The 22,004-nt window shown below is 39.6% G+C and overlaps 1 protein-coding gene and 1 non-coding gene across 5 annotated transcripts in view; both read right to left on the bottom strand.

Moving 5' to 3' along the window:
- The window catches only part of NFE2L2 (NFE2 like bZIP transcription factor 2), a 164,650-nt gene that overhangs the window by 110,282 nt on the left and 32,364 nt on the right, over positions 1-22,004 (bottom strand). For all 4 annotated transcript variants that reach the window (XM_063644790.1, XM_063644794.1, XM_063644789.1 and 1 more), the window contains one exon: positions 2,443-2,544. The gene's annotated coding sequence lies outside the window, so the exon portion shown is untranslated. The remainder of the gene's footprint in view (positions 1-2,442; positions 2,545-22,004) is intronic.
- LOC129489065 (small nucleolar RNA U13) lies at positions 8,126-8,229 on the bottom strand. The gene has a single exon (XR_008659881.1). It is a non-coding gene; the product is annotated as a small nucleolar RNA U13 (small nucleolar RNA).

The raw sequence follows: 22,004 nt of genomic DNA on the forward strand, positions 1-22,004 counted from the left end.
CTATTTAGGCTCTTCCTATAACAGTTCTTCACCAAGTTCTGGCAGCATTCTAATCAGACTATTACTACAGTGGTCCTTGGCTGATTCACCTGCTGCCAGCCTCCTTTGGCTCCTGTCTGATTCCTGAGCCTGATTTTTAATTTTCCCAAAGAATTTTGTATATAGATACTGTTACTCTTTCAATAAATTCCATTCTATTTAATCTATCTAGAATTGGTTACTAATGCTTGCAAATAGGAATTCTGACTTGTACAGAAACTAGTAATGGGGATTCAGTTACAAACAACAGACTTTCAGGGAAATCAGGAGAATCTGGGTATGCAGACTCATTGTGTTTGAAGATAATAAAAACCAATTAATATTAAAAGATGAGACTCTGGAAACCCACAGCTTGTAGTAGTAAAATAGCTAATGAAATTAATGCCTGTGAGCATTAGAATTGAGTTGGGTATTAAAGACAAGATCATGGGGGACAGAATTGCTGTTGTCACAGAACAGTATGAAGGAAATGAGGAATTCAAGAGCTGGGTGCTAAGGCTAGCTACTTCATTTGAAGACATTAACAAATGAAAATCTCTAAATTCTCATCTTAAAACATGAACTGAAACCCAAGCTGTGAATTTGTTAAAAGAAACTTTTATAGCCCTAGGATGGAGATAGCTATAAACCAATATTCGTTCTTGTTGATTGCTGATTTGCAAATCAGTCGAATTCATCTCCTTACCTGGGGTCTTAGAAGAGCATATGTTAAAGTGCTGATTCCGAAAGAGTAAGATCTTTAAAATTAAAATGCTATATAGGGGAGAATTTGAAGAACCCAAACACTCCTTGCCCCCAAACTCTCAGCCTTCTTTGCAGCTGAAGCTTTTACTATAAAGCTATTTCTCCTTTGTTTGAAGAGGCTGAAACTCCCCAGTTTGAGGGAGTTACCTTATAGGAGGTTCTCTTATACCCTACTCTTACTCTGCACTATCTCTAGATCTGTAATTAGAGTCAAATTCGCTGGGCATGGTGGCTCACACCTGTAATCCCAGCACTTTGGGAGGCTGAGGTGGGCGGATCACTTGAGGTCAGGAGTTTGAGACCAGCCTGGCCAATATGGTGAAACCCTGTCTCTACTAAAAAATAACAAAAGATTAGCCAGGGATGATGGCAAGTGCCTGTAATCCTAGCTACTTGAGAGGCTGAGGCAGGGAGAATTGCTTGAACCCAGGAGGTGGAGGTTGTGGTGAGCCAAGATCACGCCACCGTACTCCAGCCTGGGTGACAGAGCAAGACTCCGTCCCCTGCCCCAACCCCCCCAAAAAATTCTACTGTGCTTCAAGAGGCCAGTTTACAAAGTGAAGCTCAGTAAGATATGTCTCAAGCACCAAAGAAATTGAAGAACTTTGCTAATTAATCTGTGGGATGTGAGTTAGAATAGATTTTAAGAATGTTGAATGAAGAAGAAGAGGACATGATTTGAGACTGGGTTGAATTTACTAATAGGGCTTACAAGAGATTCTGGATTATTCTAGTTTGAGAAGCTAGGAATAATTCTGTTTGCTCTGCTGAATGTTCATCGACATTTAGACTGAGGGGTGAGTCATACAAAATAAAGTTGAGATGCAAATCTCTTAGGTAAAATGTAAAGGAACAAAAATTTAAATTTTAGGAGACAGGAATGCTGGATTAGATTTGTCATATCTGACCCAACCACCCACCTCAATTATGTCTTCCAAAAAAGGGTCTAGCCAGGTGCAGTGGCTCACACCTGTCCCAGCTACTTGGGAGGCTGAGGTGGGAGGATCACTTCACCCAGGAGTTTGAGGCCAGCCTGGGCAACAGATCGAGACCCTGTCTCTAATTAAAATAAAAATCATAAAAAGGTCCAGAAAACACTCTTTACAAAGGCCTTGAGAAACAAATCTATGAGGGAAGGGTCAGTATAAAAGTGATTTAGAGAACGTTTCATGTAGACCAGCGATGATGCTGAAAAAAGGCTACAGTTGAATTTGGCTTCCTGAGTTTCAGAGGGATGGCAGGATCCCAGAGTGACATGGTCTAAGTAGCACATTTGCATGGGGCTAAGTTGAAAGTTAGTAGGTTAGTGTGAAAATCAGAATGCTCTGACTCATGGATTCTTGGGAGGTGACTAACTGATCATGGAGTCCTCAGGACTGAAATAAATAAGCAGTCACTAAGGTCCTACTTGATTTGTATAGCAAACAAGCAAACAAACAAAAAATCTTCACGTCTAGAAAAGAGAGATAGTATCCAATTTCCAGATATGAATCCGTTCTCAGACACAGTTAAAGAAAATCTGAGTACCCTCGAGGAAGTGCCTACTTGAATCTACATCCTGGAATACAAAGGGACTTGTGGCCGTTTATTAGGACAGTTGTGAATGATGAAGCAGAGATAGTTCACTTTCATCTGGTACAGACAAGAATATAGCTTTACCTTCTTGCCACAGGATTACATCACCTTTCGGACCCTGGGTCAAAATGAAGTCAGCAGAAAGCTTCTTATTTCCTCATCTCACATGATATCAGATTATTCATCCTATACAGGTGGGGACAAAAGAGTAGAAAGCAATAAATACCTTGGATACCTTGAAAAAAATACATGAGCGCTCGGGTGGGAATTTTTCAAGGGTCCAGTGGTATTCAGAACATGTTTGGCTATAATTCTAAAGTGAGAGATAAACTGTTGTACCTGAGCTCCTTACCAATATGAAGAGGTACTATTTTGGTGGACCTCTTTGGATTTTAGAGGCTTGCTACTAGGTCCCAGTGGAACACCTAACCCTGAGATGCCAAGTGACTTTGCATTGTAATTGCCTATTAGGATCCAAGTGTTAATTCAGGCTCATAACTCACCAGGCCTAGATAGTCCTGAGGATGAGTGAGTTTAGTGAGCACGTTGCTTGTATTCTCCTGCTACTTACGTCTGTCACACTGCTGTCCCTCCCTAGCTTACGTGTGAGTGTCTCATGGGGTATTCACTATGTCCAATTGATTTGAGAGGAAAAAATTAAAATCCTGGTTTATAGATCCTTTTTTCTTGGCTTGAAGTCGGTTGCTTTAGCATTTACAGCTCACTCCAAGACCCAGAAAGACCAGGGGAAACGACAATCCTTGGCCGGGCATGGTGGTTCATGCCTGTAATCCCAGCATTTTGGGAGGCTAAGATGAGAGGACTGCTTGAGGCCAGGAGTTTGAGACCAGCCTGGTTAAAATAGCGAGACATCTCAATTTATTTAAAAAAAAAAAAAAAAAAGAAAAAGAAAGAAAGGGGCAACCCTCAAAATGGGCAGAAATTGAAATATGTATCTCATTGTTCAGTTTGCCTGGAATTAGCAGTGGCTAATAGTTTGGTAACTTGACCAGTGACTTGGAAGGGTTAAGATTGGTCACAAGGAAGTCTGAGTAAAAAGTATGTGAAAGGACCTCTAGAAATGGGCCAGAAGGTGTGAACATTATACCTGATATTATCATTGAAAAGGAAAGTAGATATGATCAAATTATCTAGTTATTATGTTTAAAATTTTAATTAGCTCTGGAACTTACACTGAAGATTAATATATACATCCAATAAACTTGATCCCGCAGTGGTTGAATCTGCCAGTGTGTGTGTGTGTATGTGTGTATGTATGTGTGTGCAGGAAAAATTCCACCTAAATCCTTCCTCACTCTCACTCTTCCCATAAAAACCCTTACGTTCCCCAGAGTATGGTTTAAAAGCCACTGAACTAGTTCAATCTCATTTTAGAGAATAAGAAAATATCCAAAAAATTGACTTGATCTGTCTCAGGCCATATAGTGTCTACCAGAATAAAGGCTCAAATTCTCCTCTTAAACTGGTGCTCTCTCGAAAATAGCACGTGACTTCTGTAATTGAGAATAAATTCAATATAATGGCAACTCCACTCTTCCCTATTATCTAATCCATTACTCATCATGACAGAAAAGTATCACCATTTTCCATTCTTCAAAGCATGGAAAACTGAATGGCAGGATAGATGCTTGAATGAAAAAAGATTAAATATTAGAATGCATATTTGTAATTTCCATCATATTACCTTTCTCCCTTAGACTTGGAGTGGCCTTCCATCTGTAAGTGGCCAATAGTGTAAAGGACATTGTATTCATTGTTAAATTAAGGGACAGGCAGCTTAAATCTTTCAAAGATGTCTCCAGTTGTGACTCGTATCTAAGGTTGCACTAGCTAATATAGTAGTCACTAGTCACATGTGGTGATCAAGTTGAAATCTGGCTAGTATGAATTAAGATATGCTGTAAGTCTCCAAAATCTGGTGTAAATTTACCAGATTTTGTATATATAGGTATATATACACCAGATACATATCTATATATATAAAAAATATATAGATATGTATCTGGTGTATATTTAGAAGACTTAGTATGAAAAGACAATGTCCAAGTGGTCATTCAGTAGTACCAATTCTACCTTTCAAATGTCTCTTGAATCCTTCCATTTCCCGACAATTTTCAGCATAACTTTCCTAGGTGATTCTCTCATCAACCCTGCCTTGGACACCTGCAATAACCTTTATGTAATTAGGTTTCCAGCACAAGCACCTATTAAGCTGTTTTCATTTTTCCCTCATTTTATTGAAGCTCCAAATTGCCACCAGAATTATTTATCTAAACATATCCTTCTTCTGCTTGAAAACTTGCCAAATGGATCCCCATTACCTGCAGGATAAAGTCTAAACTTCACATGACATTTAAGGCGCTATATATTCTAATCTCAGTTTACCTTTCCAAACTTATCTCCTGCCTCTCTTACCACACCCTAGACCCTGAACGTCCAAGTTTTTTTTAATTACATAATCAAAAAAACATGAACATTCCAAATTTTTAAAAGTTGATAATAGTGAGGGAATTGAAAAGATTTGTATACAATAAAATGAACATGCCTCAAATATAAATCTATTACTTGTGGAAAATTTATTCTATGCATTTCCTTTTGTCAATGAAGTGGGAATTCTTTTGAAAGCAAGTGATAGAAACCTAATCTGAATTTCTTTGGCAAAAATGAGAAATTATTGGCTTATGGGTTCCAAAGAAGGGTTAAAAAGCCAAACCAAGAGATAGGCAGAACTATAGTTCTACCTCAGAAACCCCATTGCCATCAGAATTCCCTTTGACAACTGGCTTGGCCCGTCTCTGCATATCAGCTTCATCTGAGACAGAATCTGCCCGAATCAGAAAACATGATTACCAACAGCTCTTTTGGTCAGTGTCCTTTAAGAACCATGTGGCTGTCTCTCTTTCTTCATTCCAGTCTGAAAAATCCAGAGGAAGGCCTCTTATTGTACTGGCTTAGATCAGGTGTGTCTATCCCTGATTTATCAAGTGTTGCCAGGAAAGTAGGATCATGTAAACACAGAAAATTTCTGGCTGTAGCCATGTGGATGGTGGTGGGAGATGGGGATATTACTTCTTAGGAAAGAGTGCTGTTAGTGAAGGCAATAGCACAGATATCTGCCAGAGAAAGTAATTCTTAAGAATTTTAGTGGAATTAAATCAGAAGAGCTGAAAGCTATATAATTAATTATATTTAAATTATATATTTAATTATATTTAACTTCACTTATAATTACTAATTGATCCAGGTCTGCTAGCACTGTAGCTGGCCCCACCACAGTAGATTTTTAGACTTGTTTGGCCTACAAGTTTATACTCATAATTTGCTTATTCAAATTTTTTGTTAGTTTTGTTTTAGGTATCTAATTATATTTGTTCTAAACACTAATAATTTTGTTTCCTAATAGTCATAACTCATATTTCTATTTTGTTGTTTATTTTACTTGCCAGAACTTCCAGAATTATAGAAAATAATCATTTGTGTTATTGTAAAGTTTATATGTGTGTGTGTGTTTATGTATATAAAGACTAGTAGTGTAAGGAAGCAGGAAAAGGGTATCTCCATTAAGTGACTATTTACATTTCTATTGGAGCTAGAATGGAACTTAAAGATAGCAGGGTTTATAACAAGCCAGTATGCAGAGGATGGTATTCCTAGTTTTTGAAACAGGCCAGGTGTGGTGACTCACGCCTATAATCCCAGCACTTTCGGGGGCCAAGGCAGTAAGATCGCTTGAGGCCAGAAGTTCAAGACCAGCCTGGGCAATGGGGTGAAACCCCATCTCTACAAAAAATTAGCCAGGCGTGGTGGTGCATGCCTGTAGTCCCAGCTACTGGGAGGCTGAGGTGGAGCCCAGGAAGTCGAGGCTGCAGTGAACCGTGTTCACACTGCTGCACTCCAGCCTGGGTGACAGAGCAGAGACACCGTCACAAACAAAACAAAACAAAACATTGAAACAATGTTGGGTTGTTAAACAACATATAGGTTGGCGAACTACTGCTGCCCTGAGATATTACCTTTCCCACCCCTCATCCTTATGGTCCAATAACTAAAGGGTTAGATCATAGCAGGGGGCTGTCCATTCTGATTGGTTTTAACTAATTGTTTTAATATTTTGATTATCAGTGATATTAGAACATAGTAATTTGACTGTATACCCCTAGTGGAAAATACTACCTTGGGATACAAAAAAAAAAAAACTGCAAAAAAATCTTAAATTATCTTTAATGACCAAATTATCAGAAAGAGAAAGAGGGAGAGATTACAAGCTGCCTCTAGCTCACTGAGCTCCAGTGGAAGGAGAAGGAGGTGAGAAAGATTTCTATACTATGGCCCACAAATCCATCAGTGGCTAAAGCATTCAGGAAGTCACTGGATACAAAAGTCACCTGCAAGAGTTCACCCTCTACTGGAGTGCTGAAGAAACTTCATCATCGAGGTACTGCTGCACTGGTACTGTGGTACTCTATAAAATTAAATATTATCAGAAGTCCATAAGCTTCTGATTTGCAAACTTCCCATCCAGCACCTGGTGCAAGAAATTTCTCAGAACTTCAAAACAGATCTGTGCTTCCACAGCACAGCTGTTGGTGCTTTGTGGAGGCAAGGGAGGCCTATTTGGCTGGCCTTTTTGAAGACAACAACCTATGTGTCCTCTATGCCAAATGTGTAACAATTATGGCAAAAGACATCCAGCTAGCACACCACATACGTGAAGAACATGCTTAAGAATTCACTGTACTGGAAAACATTTCATTCTTCTCTCTCTCTCTTCTTCCTGACACTGGTAGTTGCGAATGTTAGATTTTTTTTTCCCATGAGGTCAAATGGTACCTACATACAATGATTACAAGTGGAAAAACAGAAGACAGAAATCAGGTATTGGCAATTTCTCCATATTCATTTGTGTATGAATTTTTAATATAAGTGCAGGGACACAGGTTTGATTATATGAATGTATCAAATTTTCACATGTATGATAAAAATATGCACAACTATTGTGTATCAGTAACAAATTTTAAAAATGCAAGGACACAAAGCATTAATGCAAGTCAAAATGTTTCAGTGAACAAGTTTCAGCAGTTCAACTTTTTTTTTTTTTTTTTGAGACGGAGTTTCTCGTCACCCAGGCTGGAGTGCAATGGCGTGATCTCGGCTCACTGCAACCTCCACCTCCTGGGTTCAAGTGATTCTCCTGCCTCAGCCTCCCAAGTAGCTGGGATTACAGGCACCCGCCACCACACCCGGCTAATTTTCATATTTTTTAGTAGAGACAGGGTTTCACCATGTTGGCCAGGCTGGTCACCAACTCCTGACCTCAGGCAATCTGCCTGCCTCAGCCTCCCAAAATGCTGGGATTACAGGCGTGAGCCACCGCACCTGGCCAGCAGTTCAACTTTATAACAATATAAATAAACCTGTTAAAATTTTCTGGACAATGACAGCATTTGGACTTTTTTAAAACAAGCAAATTTCTTATTGATGGCAACTAAATAATGTTGGTAGCATTTGATAATACGGTCGATACTGTGCATTCACTGTACTTTTCTGAGTTGTCCTACAGGCAAGTACAGGTTTTTAATGTTGTCTGTCTTCTGTGCTATTCTTGTAAGTTTGCTATTAAAATATATTAAGCTATTTTTTTAAAAGGAGAAAATGAAAGAAACACAAACATTGGATATTTTATGATATTAAGGAATTCTTGTTAATTTTTAAGGTATGCTAATAGTATTGTATTATTATTTTTTCATGTCAGATGGGTAATGTGCTGACATCATAACAAGGTTCAACAGTGGCACATCTCACACATGCATGTGAACACCCAATCATCATGCTCATGAACTACAAAAGGATCAGGATTATGTTTTTTAAAGTTCTTTCCCTTTCATAATAAATACTAAAATATTTACAGATCAAATAATATAGCTGGACTGCTTCACAAGAATCAGTTGGGTGCTGAGGTAAAGAGAAAAGTGAATGGGTATAGATGAAATAAGAGTGGTTATGAAGTGACAATTTTTGTGGCTGTGGGATTGGTCACTGAATTAGTCTCTCTATTCTTGTGTATGATAAAAATTTTCCATCATAGGCCTGCTGTGGTGACTCATGCCTGTAATCTCAGCACTTTGGGAAACTGAGGTGGGCAGATGGCTTGAGCCCAGGAGTTCTAGACCAGCCTGGACAACATAACAAAACTCTGTCGCTACAAAAAATAGCCATGATCACATCACTGCACTCCAGCCTGAGTGACAGAGTGATATCATTCCTCAAAAAAAAAAAAATCCATTATAAAAAGTCAACAAAAAAGTTACATTTATTTACTATCACTCCTGCAGGTCACATAACTAAATTCCCTAACTTTATGATAGGAAAAATTTAGGTAAAGAATTCCCCCAGGACTCTTCACAAAAAAGCACTTTGGAAAGAAGCACTTGCTTTTTGGAAAAAAAGCAAGGACTTTGGAATCTCACTTACTATACCAGCTATGTGACCTGTGGCAAATTACTTAACTTCTTCAAATAACATTTGAGTTATCTGTATAATGAGGCTAATAGCATTTATCATGACGGGTTTTGTGAGAACTAAAGGAAATAGCACCTGTAAAGGGCCTAGCACAGTGAGCAGAGAGTAGATGCTCAGTAGGTGGCAACTGTCACTATTATAAAGTGTCTAAGATCATATAGCTTGTAGTAGTACAGTCAGATTTAAAGCACAGGTTTCCTGATGCACAATTCTGCCATATTTGGTTATTTCTTTTGAATAACAAGCTTTTAATAAGTACCAGCTGAACTGAAGAAAACAGAGAAACAGCTGAATGGAAATTAATTAACAACTGATAAGAAGATTTGTTTCCCTAGATATGATATGATATGATATCTTCAATAATGGCATCAATCCTGTTTCTCATTGACAGTCATGGCCTGACTGTATGCTTCCCATCACAACATTTGGTTCCATGAGGGTTGGTTTAATAAAAGGAATTTGCTTTAGGAGGGTTTCTATTTTTAAATCTGTAACAAGAGGCCCCATATGCAGCATAACTACCTATAGATGATAATCTGACTTGACCAAGGTCACCCTGCTAGATAGAGGCAGAAATGGGTTTAGAACCTATATTTCCAGGTCTATATATTTGCTTTCAGTAAATATGCTATTTTTAATTATTTATTTTTGAGACAGGGTAGAGAGTAGAGTGCAGTTGCATGATCATAGCTCACTGCATTCTCAACCACCTGGGCTTAAGCAATTCTCCTTGCCTCAGCCTCCTGAATAGCTAGTACTATAGGTATGGGCCACTGTGCCTGGCTAATTTTTAAATTTTTTTTTGTAGAGACATGGTCTCACTATGTTGCCCAGGCTGGTACTGAACACTTGGCCTCAAACAATCCTTTTGCACTGGCTTCCCAAAGTGCTGGGATTACAGCTGTGAACCACAGCGCCTGGGCTGAATATATTATTTTTAGATGTTTACACATTAGGAAAAATAATTTCCACTATAAAGCATACAATGTATGGTACTGTCTTTCTAAGAATCATCAATAAGGAATGTTCCATTTATCATCACACGGACCATTGCTTTTTCTTCTTTCTTTTTTTTTCTTCTGAGACATCAGTTTCAGCAGATGCCCTTTGCCAGATGCTCCTGGCACTCTGAACTTCTTATTATCTGATTTGAGGAAGAGCTGCAGGGCTTTAAACAATGTATTTATTGGAATTATTCTCTTTGTTCTCTACTTACATAAGGCTCCTCAGTTCTTTCTTCTTTCTCAGTAATTTTGGAAACCTTTCATAGGAAGGGAAAAGAGAATAGGATGTCTTTATTCTCTGTACTTCTTGGTGGAAGTGAGGGAGAATATATGATGGAATTGATGAATGGAAACGATAAAACTAAAGGACTTTACCCCAGTCACTCTGCTACTATACTAATGAAAAATTTAATTGTGTTTAATAAACACCTAACATTGTGCTAGATGCTGAGAATACACAGGTGATTCAGACATTTTATCAGGTCAGTGTACCTGCCCTCAGACAGCACAGAGTTTAGTAGGTTGGGTAGATGGGTATCAAAACAACTATAATAAAAAGCTAGAAAATATAACTGTTAAACAGAGGTGAAAGTGAAATGCTTTAACAAGAAGACAGAAGTTCTGACAAGAACAGACAGGCTTTCAGAGAGAAAGTGGAGTGTGGTTGGGGCCACGAGGGATCTTAACTTTAGCAGACTGAGAATCAGAATTTAAGACTTGTTACTCCAAGACTGTTGGTGGTTACAGCATATGAAGGAAATTGGAAAGGACAGGGTGTATTCAGAGAACACTGGTGTGGCTCCAACTGCCAGAGGCAATTCCACTTGAGGGTTCTTTCTTGCCTTTTCAAAACAAAATGTAAAAACACAGAGGATAAAAATAATCAAACCAAACCAAAGTTAAAAGAATAACAAGGCTGGGCGCGGTGGCTCACGCTTGTAACCCCAGCACTTTGGGAGGCCGAGGTGGGCGGATCACGAGTCAGGAGATCGAGACCACGGTGAAACCCTGTCTCTACTAAAAATACAAAAAATTAGCCGGGCGTGGTGGTGGGCGTCTGTAGTCCCAGCTACTCGGAGAGGCTGAGGCAGGAGAATGGCGTGAACCCGGGAGGCGGAGCTTGCAGTGAGCCGAGATTGCGCCACTGCACTCCAGCCTGGGCGACAGAGCGAGACTCCGTCTCAAAAAAAAAAAAAAAAAAAAAAAGAATAACAAAACGATATGGAACAGGCCAGGTTCTTTCTGTTCCAGAACCCATGTGTCAAGGAAGAGGCCATATGTATCTCTACAACATGAATGTTGTTATCCATTCATCAAATATTTAATGAACCCCATTGTGTGCTGGGCATTGGGATAAATGCTGTGGACAAAGCAGTGAACAAGACAGCCGTAGTGTCTGAGTTCACAAAGTTTATATTCTGACTAGGGACACAGTGTTTAAACAGCAACTAATTACATAACTACAACTGTAATAGGCAGTGTAAAGGAGTGAAGATGCTAGGGGAACAGCTAACAGTCTGGAGTATTAGGAATTCTTCTTTGAAGAAGTCACATTTGAACTGAGTGCTAAAGGAAGAGTGAGGGCAGGAGCTGGAGTTAGGGGTTGAGGGCAGGGGAAGAGTGTTCAGGGTAACACCACCAGTGTGGGTGGCCAATGAAGAGTGAGAAAGCTAAGCGGGTGGGTGAAAGCCTCTTTGTGCATGGCCTTGTAGGCCCCATTCATGATTTGGGTCATTACCCTCACACGCCAGGAAGCAACACAGTTTTGAAAGGTCAGTTTGAGTGCAAAATGGAGAAAGGATCAAAGAGAGAAAAGAATAGATGGCAAAGACCAGTCAGAAGGCTACTGGGACCTGCCTGGAATCCAGGCAAAGAAATGAGGGTGACTTGTATTAGGGTGGAGACACTGGGGATGGAGAGAGTCAGGAAGAAAGTTTGGGAGGAGGAGGGCAAGTGCTGAAGAGAAAGTCTGGCTTGACAGATCAGCTAGGTGGTGTGTGTGTGAGTGTGTGCGTGTGTGTGTGTGAGACAAGATCAGCTGGGATGGTGTGTTTGTGTGTTTACAAGATCAACTGGGATGGAGCGTGTGAGTGCGTGTGTGTGAGACAAGATCAGTTGAGATGGTGGGTATGTGTGTTTGTGGCTGTGTCTGTGACACAAGATCAGCTGGGGTGGTGTGTGTGTGTGTGTGAGAGAGAGAGACAAGATCAGCTGTGGTGGTTGTGTGTGTGTGTGTGTGTGTGAGACAAGATCAGCTGGGGTGGTGTGTGTGTGTGTGAGAGAGAGAGAGAGACAAGGACAAGATCACCTGGGGTGGTTGTGTGTGTGTGTGTGAGTGAGACGAGATCAGCTGCAGTGGTGTGTGTGTGAGACAAGATCAGTTGGGGTGGTATGTGTGTGTGTGTGTGAGAGAGAGAGAGAGAGAGAGAGAGAGAGAGAGAGAGACAAGACCAGCTGGGGTGGTGTGTGTGTATAACAAGATCAGCTGGGGTGGTGTATGTGTGTGTCTGTGTGACAAGATCAGCTGCAGTGGTGTGTGTCTGTGTGTATGACAAGATCAGCTGGTGTGGTCTGTGTGTGTGTGAGACAAGATCAACTGGGGTGGTGTGTGTCTGTGTGTGACAAGATCAGCGGGGGTGGTGTGTGTCTGTGTGTGACAAGATCAGCGGGGGTGGTGTGTGTCTGTGTGTGACAAGATCAGCTGGGGTGGTGTGTGTGTGAGACAAATCAGCTGGGGTGGTGTGTGTGTGTGAGACAAGACCAGCTGGGGTGGTGTGTGTGTATAACAAGATCAGCTGGGTGTGTGTGTGTGTGTGTGTGTGTGAGAGAGACAAGATCAGCTGGGGTGGTGTGTGTGTATAACAAGATCAGCTGGGGTTATGTGTGTGTGTGTGTGTGAGAGACAAGATCAGCTGCAGTTGTGTGTGTGTGTGAGACAAGATCAGCTAGGGTCCTGTGTGTGTGTGTGTGTGTGAGAGAGAGAGAGAGAGAGACAAGATCAGCTGGAGTGGTTTGTGTGTGTGTGTGTATGTGTGTTAGACAAGATCAGCTGTGGTGTGTGTGTGTGTGAGGTTGAGAGAGAGAGACAAGATCAGCTGGGGTGGTGTGTATGACAAGATGAGCTGGGGTGGTGTGTGTGTGTGTGTGTGTGTGTGAGACAAGATCAGCTGGGGTGGTGTGTGGGTGTGTGCGTTTGTTCCATAGCTGTGAGAGGAATCAGAGTATCTCTAAGCAGGGACCAGATTTTACTCTAACAAATCTGCACCACTTTTAGTTGTATTCTCTTTTCCATTACACTAGAATCCCACACTCTCAAACCAAGCCCAAAGTCAGACCAGAACGTCAAGAATCAGTCATCTTTTCTTAATCCCCATATACTGAAACTGTGCAGGATTTGGCTTGTGGGGTCACACCCTAAGCATTCCTCAATCCTTTCCCAGAACCTTGTGCAAAACTTTAAACAGAAGGAACAGACAAGGATACTAGGAAGACAAAGAAGAAAAGAGGAAACCTGTAATCAGCTAGAAAGAAAAGGATGATAAGTAAATATGGGTTAGCTGTACTGAGTTAAAGAAATATATTGGCTAGGCACAGTGGCTCGTGCCTGTAATCCTAGAACTATGGGAGGTCGAGGTGGGCAGATCACCTGAGGTGAGGAGTTTGAGACCAGCCTGGCCAACACGGTAAAACCCTGTCTCTACTAAAAATACAAAAATTAGCTGTGCGTGGCTGCATGCACCTGTAGTCCCAGCTACTTGGGAGTCTGAGGCAGGAGAATTGCTTGAAACCAGGAGGCGGAGGTTGCAGTGAGCCGAGATTGCACCACTGCATGCCAGCCTGGGTGACATGACAGAACAAGACTCCATCAAGAAAGAAAGAAAGAAAGAAAGAAAGAAAGAAAGAAAGAAAGAAAGAGAGAAAGAGAGAAAGAGAGAAAGAGAGAAAGAGAGAAAGAGAGAAAGAAAAAAGAAAAGAAAAGAAAAGAAAAGAAAAAGAAAGAAAGAAAGAAAGAAAGAAAGAAAGAAAGAAAGAAAGAAAGAAAGAAAGAAAGAAAAAGAAAGAAAGGAAGAAAGAAAAGAAAGAAATATATCGGTACAAGTTCCCAGGCCTTCCTGTTTTGGGTGGAGATGAAATAAACCTTTAGAGAGAATCTTAGCTGCAACTATGTTTGAGGCCCTTATCTGCTGGAGGAACAACAACTTAGTAGTGCTAAGGCTTGGACATTGTAGTCACTTAGTAAATATTTGTTGAAGTGAAGCATAATAAAGGTTCTGAGGGTTACATACACTCAGTGAAAATTATTTAGCGTCCCCAACTTCTATCATTTCATTACAAAAAGGAGAAGGAAATAGGGAGCAGATAGGGTTTGGCTGCTGTTGTGGAAACAGGAACTTCGTGTCATATGAAGTAAGCTCTGGGACAGGAATTTTAGTAATAACGGGTTGACGCTTGGCAAGTCTGCACCTTTGTTTTCTCACTTAAAGTAAGGAGATTGTATAAGATGGAGATTTTCTAAGTGCAACTTTTGGTCTAATATAGTATGGAAAGCAAGGTCCAAAAGCTTATACTGTATAGATTTGAGTGGGAAAAAAAGCAAGCAAGCCATTTACTGAAGGCAACAGGGAGCCTTCTCTGCTACATTTCAAAGAATCTTATTAAACTGAGATAGGATCCAAATGTGGATTCCTTTCTCTGGGCTCCCGGCTAGGAATTGATTGCCACCACCTGTTTTTGTTCATGCTATCATCTGTTATTGTCTAAAACAAATATTCTCCCTTCACTACCGTCCTCAGTTTCTCAACAACTTTCCTAACAATTCAGGAAACCAAGCACTCTTGCCAAAGACGTGGGTTCACGTAAGTTTCTTCAACCCCAGCCTCCTAGGATCCTCCCCCAGGGCAGCCAAGTCTCAGGCTTCTTTTCCAGGCACCTCAGTCTTCTATAACAAGGGGAATTTTTTTTTTAACCATAGAAATAAATATACCTTTATAACTTAAATTTTTTTCCTATAGGTTACTGGGGTACAGGTGGTATTTGGTTACATGAGTAAGTTCTTTAGTGGTGATTTGTGAGATTTTGGTGCACCCATCACCTGAGCAGTATACATTGCACCTGTTTGTAGTCTTTTATCCCTTGCCCCCTCCCACCCTTCCCCCCAAGTCCCTAAAGCCCACTGTATCATTCTTATGCCTTTGTGTCCTCATAGCTTAGCTCCCATATATCAGTGAGAACATACGATGTTTGGTTTTCCCTTCCTGAGTTACTTCACTTAGAATAACAGTCTTCAGTCTCATCCAGGTCATTGCAAATGCCATTAATTTATTCCTTTTTATGGCTGAGCAGTATTCCATCATATATATTAGATATACATGATATATATGATTATATATATATATATATATAACAGTTTCTTTTTCTTTTTTTTTTTTTTGAGATGGAGTCTTGCTCTTGTCGCCCAGGCTGGAGTGCAGTGGTGCAATCTCAGCTTGCTTACTGCAAACTCTGCCTCCCGGGTTCAAGCGATTCTCCTGCCTCAGCCTCCTGAGTTGCTGTGATTACAAGCACCCGCCACCATGCCTGGCTAATTTTTGTACTTTTAGGAGAGACAGGGTTTTGCCATGTTGGCCAGGCTGTTCTCAAACTCCTGACCTCAGGTGATCAGCCCACCTCAGCCTCCCAAAGTGCTGGGATTACAGGCATAAGCCAGTGTGCCCAGCCTATATCACAGTTTCTTTATGCACTCGTTGATTTATGGGCATCTGGGTTGGCTCCACGATTTTGCAACTGCAAATTGTGTTGCTATAAACATGCATGTCCATGTTCTTTTTCGAATAATGACTTCTTTTCCTCTGGGTAGATACCCAGTAGTGGGATTGCTGGATCAAATTTTAGTTCTACTTTTAGCTCTTTAAGGAATCTCCACACTGTTTTCCATATAGGAGGTACTAGTTTACATTCCTACCAGCAGTGTAGAAGTGTTCCCTGATCACTGCATCCATACCAACATTTACTGTTTTTTGATTATCACCATTCTTGGAGGAGTAAGGTGGTATTGCATTGTGGTTTTGATTTGCATTTCCCTGATCATTAGTGATGTTGAGTATTTTTTCATATGTTTGTTCACCGTTTGTATATCTTCTTCTGAGAATTGTCTATTCATATCCTTAGCGCACTTTTTGATGGGATTGTTTGTTTTTTCTTACTGATTTGTTTGAGTTCATTGTAGATTCTGGATATTAGTCCTTTGTCAGATGTATACATTGTGAAGATTTTCTCCCACTCTGTGGGTTGTCTGTTTACTCTGCTGACTGTTCCTTTTGCTGTGCAAAAGCTCTTTAGTTTAATTAAGTCCCAACTATTTATCTTTGTTTTTATTGCATTTGCTTTTGGGTTCTTGGTCATGAAATCCTTGCCTAAGCCAATGTCTAGAGGGTTTTTCCAATGTTATCTTCTAGAATTTTTACAGTTTCAGGTCCTAGATTTAAGTCCTTAATCCATCTTGAGTTGATTTTTGTATAAGGTGAGCGATGAGGTTCCACTTTTATTCTCCTACATGTGGCTAGCCAATTATCACAGCACCATTTGTTGAAAAGGGTGTCCTTTCCCCACTTTATGTTTTTGTTTGCTTTGTCAAAGATCAGTTGCCTGTAAGTATTTGAGTTTATTTCTGGGTTCTATATTGTGTTCCATTGGTCTATGAAAAAAAATTTTTTTTGATATATTGTCTTACTCTGTCAGGCTGGAGTCAGTGGTGCAATCTTGGCTCACTGCAGCCTTAACCTGTCAGGCCCAGGTGATCCTCCCACCTCAGCCTCCTGAGTAGCTGGGACCACAGGCATGTGCCATGAAGCCTGGCTAATTTTTTTTTTTTTTTCTTTTTTTTTGTAGAGACAGGGTTTCATCATGTTGCCCAGGCTGGTCTCAAACTGCTGTACTCAAGTGATCCATCCATCTCGGTCTCCCAAAGTGCTGGGATTATAGGTGTTAGCCACCATGTCCAGCCCATAACTTTTATTTGTCTCCACATAGCAATGAAGGTAGGTATGAGGAGGCTGGCCAGGGATCTTCTGCATATCTGCTCTTGCAAATGGTGGCCTCTGCAGCTAGTGGAGCTCACCAGGATTTGGGCTAGGAGTAATAGTTAACCAAGGCCCTGGAAATCACAACCATTCCAAAAGGGGCATGGACAATGGTTGGACTCCTTTAGTGTTTCAATCGGGGCAGAAATTAAGGGTCAATGGTAACATCTCATCATAAACTTCTTTATTTGAAACACTGATGGGAAGCTTTCTCTCATCTTTTCTTCTTTTTTTCTTTTCTTTCTTTCTTTTTTTAATAGAAAGATATCAGAAAAGTCAGCAAGCATAATCCCAAGGAAGGATTTTTGACAAAGAGCCTTTAGATAAAAACATATTTATCAAAAAACAAATTTTTCAGTCAAGGGCCTTTAGACACTGTATCATTTTCTTTCCGTATAACAGATATTCAGACTACTTCTTGGAAGGGCCCCAAATGCCTTGCTTAAGAACAATGGACAAAATGATGAGTTCATGTCCTTTGTAGGGACATGGATGAAATTGGAAAACATCATTCTCAGTAAACTATCGCAAGGACAGAAAACCAAACACCGCATGTTCTCACTCATAGGTGGGAATTGAACAATGAGAACTCATGGACACAGGAAGGGGAACATCACACTCCGGGGACTGTTGTGGGGTTGGGGGAGGGAGGAGGGACAGCATTAGGAGATATACCTAATGCTAAATGATGAGTTAATGGGTGCAGGAAATCAACATGGCACATGGATACATATGTAACAAACCTGCACATTGTGCACATGTACCCTAAAACCTAAAGTATATATAAAAAAAAAAAGAACACACTTTCTGCAAAAAAAAAAAGAACAATGGACAAAAGTCTCCTAATTCCATTAGTCAGAAAACATTGTGGTTTCAGGAGTTTTTGCTTATAGGGCATTTTGTAGAAGTATCCTCGACAGGGGTTGACATGGAAACCTGTGTTTCTCCAATAGGGTTTCAATGGCAATTCTATAGATTTTCTCATTTGTTAATAGCAATAGGCTTGGTCTTGATAACTAATATAATTATAATAGACCTGAGATTAAAAAGATGAGTCACTCTACTTGGATGGGGTTCCCTTGTCAGGGTCAGAATAGTATATTTGGCACCAACCAGCCTCTGCACAGAATCATCTAGAACTGTGTTAACTAATATGATGTCCATTATCCACATATAGCTATTTATATTTAAATTAATTAAAGCTAATAAAAATTAAAAATTCAGTTTCTGACTTTCAAGTGCCATATTTCTAGTGCACATGGGGCTAGTGGTTACCCACTGGACAGTGCAGTTATAGGACATTTCTATCATCATAGAAGTTCTGCTGGACAGCATTGATGTAGAAGAATCATTTATCTGTAAATGTATCAATTACTCATTCAATTAGTAATTCATTTAAATTGAGATACCTTCCTTAAATTTTTTCAGCCTCACTATAAACCAGAAACAAAGCAAGGCCAGACACGGTAATACCTGTAATCCCAGCACTTTGGGAGGCCAAGGCAGATGGATCCCTTGAGCCCAGGAGTTTGAGACCAGCCTGGGCAACATGGTGAAACTCCATCACTACAAAAAATATAAAAATTAGCTGGGCATGGTGGCATATGTCTGTGGTCCTAACTACTCAGGCAAGATCGCTTGAGCTCAGGAGGCAGAGGTTGCAGAGAGCTGATAACGTGCCACTGTGCTCGGCGCTCCAGCCTGGGCATCAGAGCAAGACGCTGTCGAAGGAAAAAAGAAAAGAAAAGAAAAGAGAGAAGAGAAAGCAAACAATCCCAGCACCCAATCCTTAAAAGGATTCTTGGCTATTACATTTCATTCAGGGCTTGTAGTAACTGGAGGTAGTGTTTTTGTAACTTGTTAAAAACTATGTTCAAATGTAGCTCCAAGTAGAGGGAGGAAGAGGTCCTTATTAGTGGTGTTTGGGGAAAGGCCCATATTAAAGACATAATCCTCATTGTTCCAGAATTTGAAAATACTCTTGGACAAAGGCTCCCCATATCTCGTATGAATTTAGGGAACCTAAGAAAGTCCTCTGTCTTACCCCCAAATACATCTTCTCCACCTACTCATCGTGACACATAAAATTCTCACATATGAGTGGGAGCTAAGTAGTCTGTGTACACATGAACTTAGAGTGTGGAATAGACAATGGAGACTCAGAAGGGTGGGAGGGGAAGGGAAGAAGGATGAGAAATTACCTAATGGGTACATTGTAACATTATTCCAGTGAGGGTTCCACTAAAAGTCCAGACCTCACCAGGAGGTAGTGTACCCATATTAGCAAAACTTCACTTGTACCCCTTAAATTTATACAAATAATTAAAAAGTAATTTTATATAAATGGAAAACAATTCCCTCAACAGGGAGAAAAAACTTTTATTAGAAAAGTAGATATAAAACTTTAACACAAATATCCTTGGGAGAAACACTCGGATATTTAGAAACACTTACATATTTACTAAGATGTAAATATCTACCACTTTCCAATAGGTTTTCACAGATGGAAGAGAAAGTTCAAAGTTGCTGACTTTCTGGATTGAAATGGAACTGACTGGGGAGAGAAGGATCAGAAGGAGAAAGATTTGGAGTAAGGGTAGATTTTTACTGCCCAACTTTGCCAAAGCTTAGCCTTTGGTATTTAGGGACTATAAAGTGACAATTTAATTGACAGAACAACCATCTCTGGTTTCCATTTGCTTTGAAAGTGGGGTCCCCCCAGACCCTGAACAAATTCACTAATTACTCTCAGCATGAGAATGATCAACAATGGTCTAGGCATTTGACTTTTGGTGACAATAAATTACAGAATTTCAGAGTCTGAGGAACTTTGGTAGCATTTTGTCCACTTCACTAGGCCAAGAATTTGAAAATTATCTTCTTCTAAACTTCAGGGTCTATTTCAGGGATATCATAAAATTTTACCTAAATTTTCATTTCTAAATTGCAAAACCTATTAGATTAGATTAGAAGCTTCCTGCCCATCATCCTTAGTCTCCAGCAAAGGGCAAAATACCTTACAATGTTTGTGCATCTGCTGAGCTGCAGTCTCCTATTCTAGAGATAAAGAAAATGAATCCTAGAAAAGGAAAATGTTTTTCCCAAGGTCATGGAGTGAGGTAACAGTAAGACAGTACTAGGACCGAGTCTTCTGTGTGTTCTTTCCACAGCACTGTGCTGATTTCTCACAACTGTTTTCTTTCTTCGAATACTTAGTTGTGGAGGCTGGTACAGCTTCCCACAGTTCAGTTGGGTGCAATTGTTTCTGTCTCTTTTATTTTAGTGTTTTTAATTCATTTACTGTCTAGCAGTGCTGAAAGCATCAAATGGGAGTATTTTCTTGTACTAGGCAAAGATAGTGTAGTATTAAAGAAAAATTACTAGGAAGAAATACAGCAAAATATTATCAGCATATCTCTTGGGTAGTAGAATTACAATATAAATTCAGATCATATATTTAAATAATTTTAAAAACAAAAAAATTTTTAAATTTAAAATTTTTTAATTTTAAATTTAAAAATTTTTAAAAATGGTTAATTTTACTAATAATTAATATAAATATTTTATTTTCTTTTTAATCTTTTTGTATGCTCCATTTTTTCTAAAATGATCATTAATTTTAAATATTTTATTAATTTTTCTCATGAATTGCTTTATAATCAGAAAAGAACATTCTATGTAATATATGTATGATATAATATTACAATATATATATGATCTCCTTCTCCTATTGTATTGTTTGAAAGGATCCTAACTTCATTTACATAGAGCGAAGCAGTGGGCTCCCATTAAAAAGGGTGAAGGACACTTTAATTATCTTACAGATATTTGGACAGTCAAGGAGGGCATTTATTTGTGCCACTCCTTTTCCCGTATTTTCAGCTGAAAGAGCAGACTGTTGTCTGAAATGATTGCTGGCCTTGCAGCTGAAACCAGCTCAGTCTCCTTTTATTCTCAGGCTCTCTGTCTTTTGGCTCTCTGTAAATGTGCAGCCTTTTTTCATTCTCACCAACCTACTGATTTCCATACATATCATACACATAGATATTTTTTAATTCTAATTAATTAATTAATTAATTAGAGATAGGGTCTGGCTCTGTTGCCCAGGCTGGAGTGCAGTGCCACAATCTTGGCTCACTGCAAACTCTGCCTCCTGGGCTCAAATCATCCTCCCATCTCAGCCTCCTGAGTAGCTGGCACTATAGGCGTGCACCACCATGCCTGGCTAATTTTTGTATTTTTTGTAGATATGAGATTTTGCCATTTGCCCATGCTGGTCTCAAACTACACATATATCTTTTTTTGGAAAAAATCCTTACTTATCCACGTAATTCAAGACAACAAAAAAGTATAAACTATTAATCTTAGGGGTAGATTTTGTATTTCACTTAGCAGGTAAAATGTTATTGAGTTAATTTCCTTAACATTGCACCTCACCCTTCTAAAACACATAAAAAGGAGTATAAGCCTAGGCTTTTGTACACTAGAAAGAAAAATAAATTAAAAATGATCCTCAGAAACTATTAATGATGTGTGTGTGTGTGTGTGTGTGTGTGTGTCAGAGAGATACAGAGAAAAGACAGAAATTTACTCTTCTGTGGGTCAGCCTAGGTATGTTTTAAGGTGTTTAAGGTGTTTTTCTGCATTCATTAAAAAAATTCTAATGAAATCCCATAAAATTTAAATTCTGTCTCTTTCAAAAGACAGAAAATATAGAAAATTTGAATCTCTCAATTATCATCTCACGTATTTATGTTTCTTTCCCCTTTCAGCTTCCTTCTCCTTTTCTGAACCCCAACCACCCTCACCATACCAGTTCCCTGATGCTACTAATCAAAATAAAAAATCTGAAAACAGCATCTGTTTTGCTACTTTTCAGCTATGCCTAGATATTAACCATTAACCCATTTATGCTGGAGGTTGCAATTTTTTTGTGTGTGTGAAAAATCAGAACTTGGCGATGATCTTGAGCAGTAGGATATAAATAACTCCCACAAGCTTAGCATTCCAATAATGGAACACT

Source organism: Symphalangus syndactylus, chromosome 8 (assembly GCF_028878055.3).
Source record: "Symphalangus syndactylus isolate Jambi chromosome 8, NHGRI_mSymSyn1-v2.1_pri, whole genome shotgun sequence".
Classification (NCBI taxonomy): domain Eukaryota; kingdom Metazoa; phylum Chordata; class Mammalia; order Primates; family Hylobatidae; genus Symphalangus; species Symphalangus syndactylus.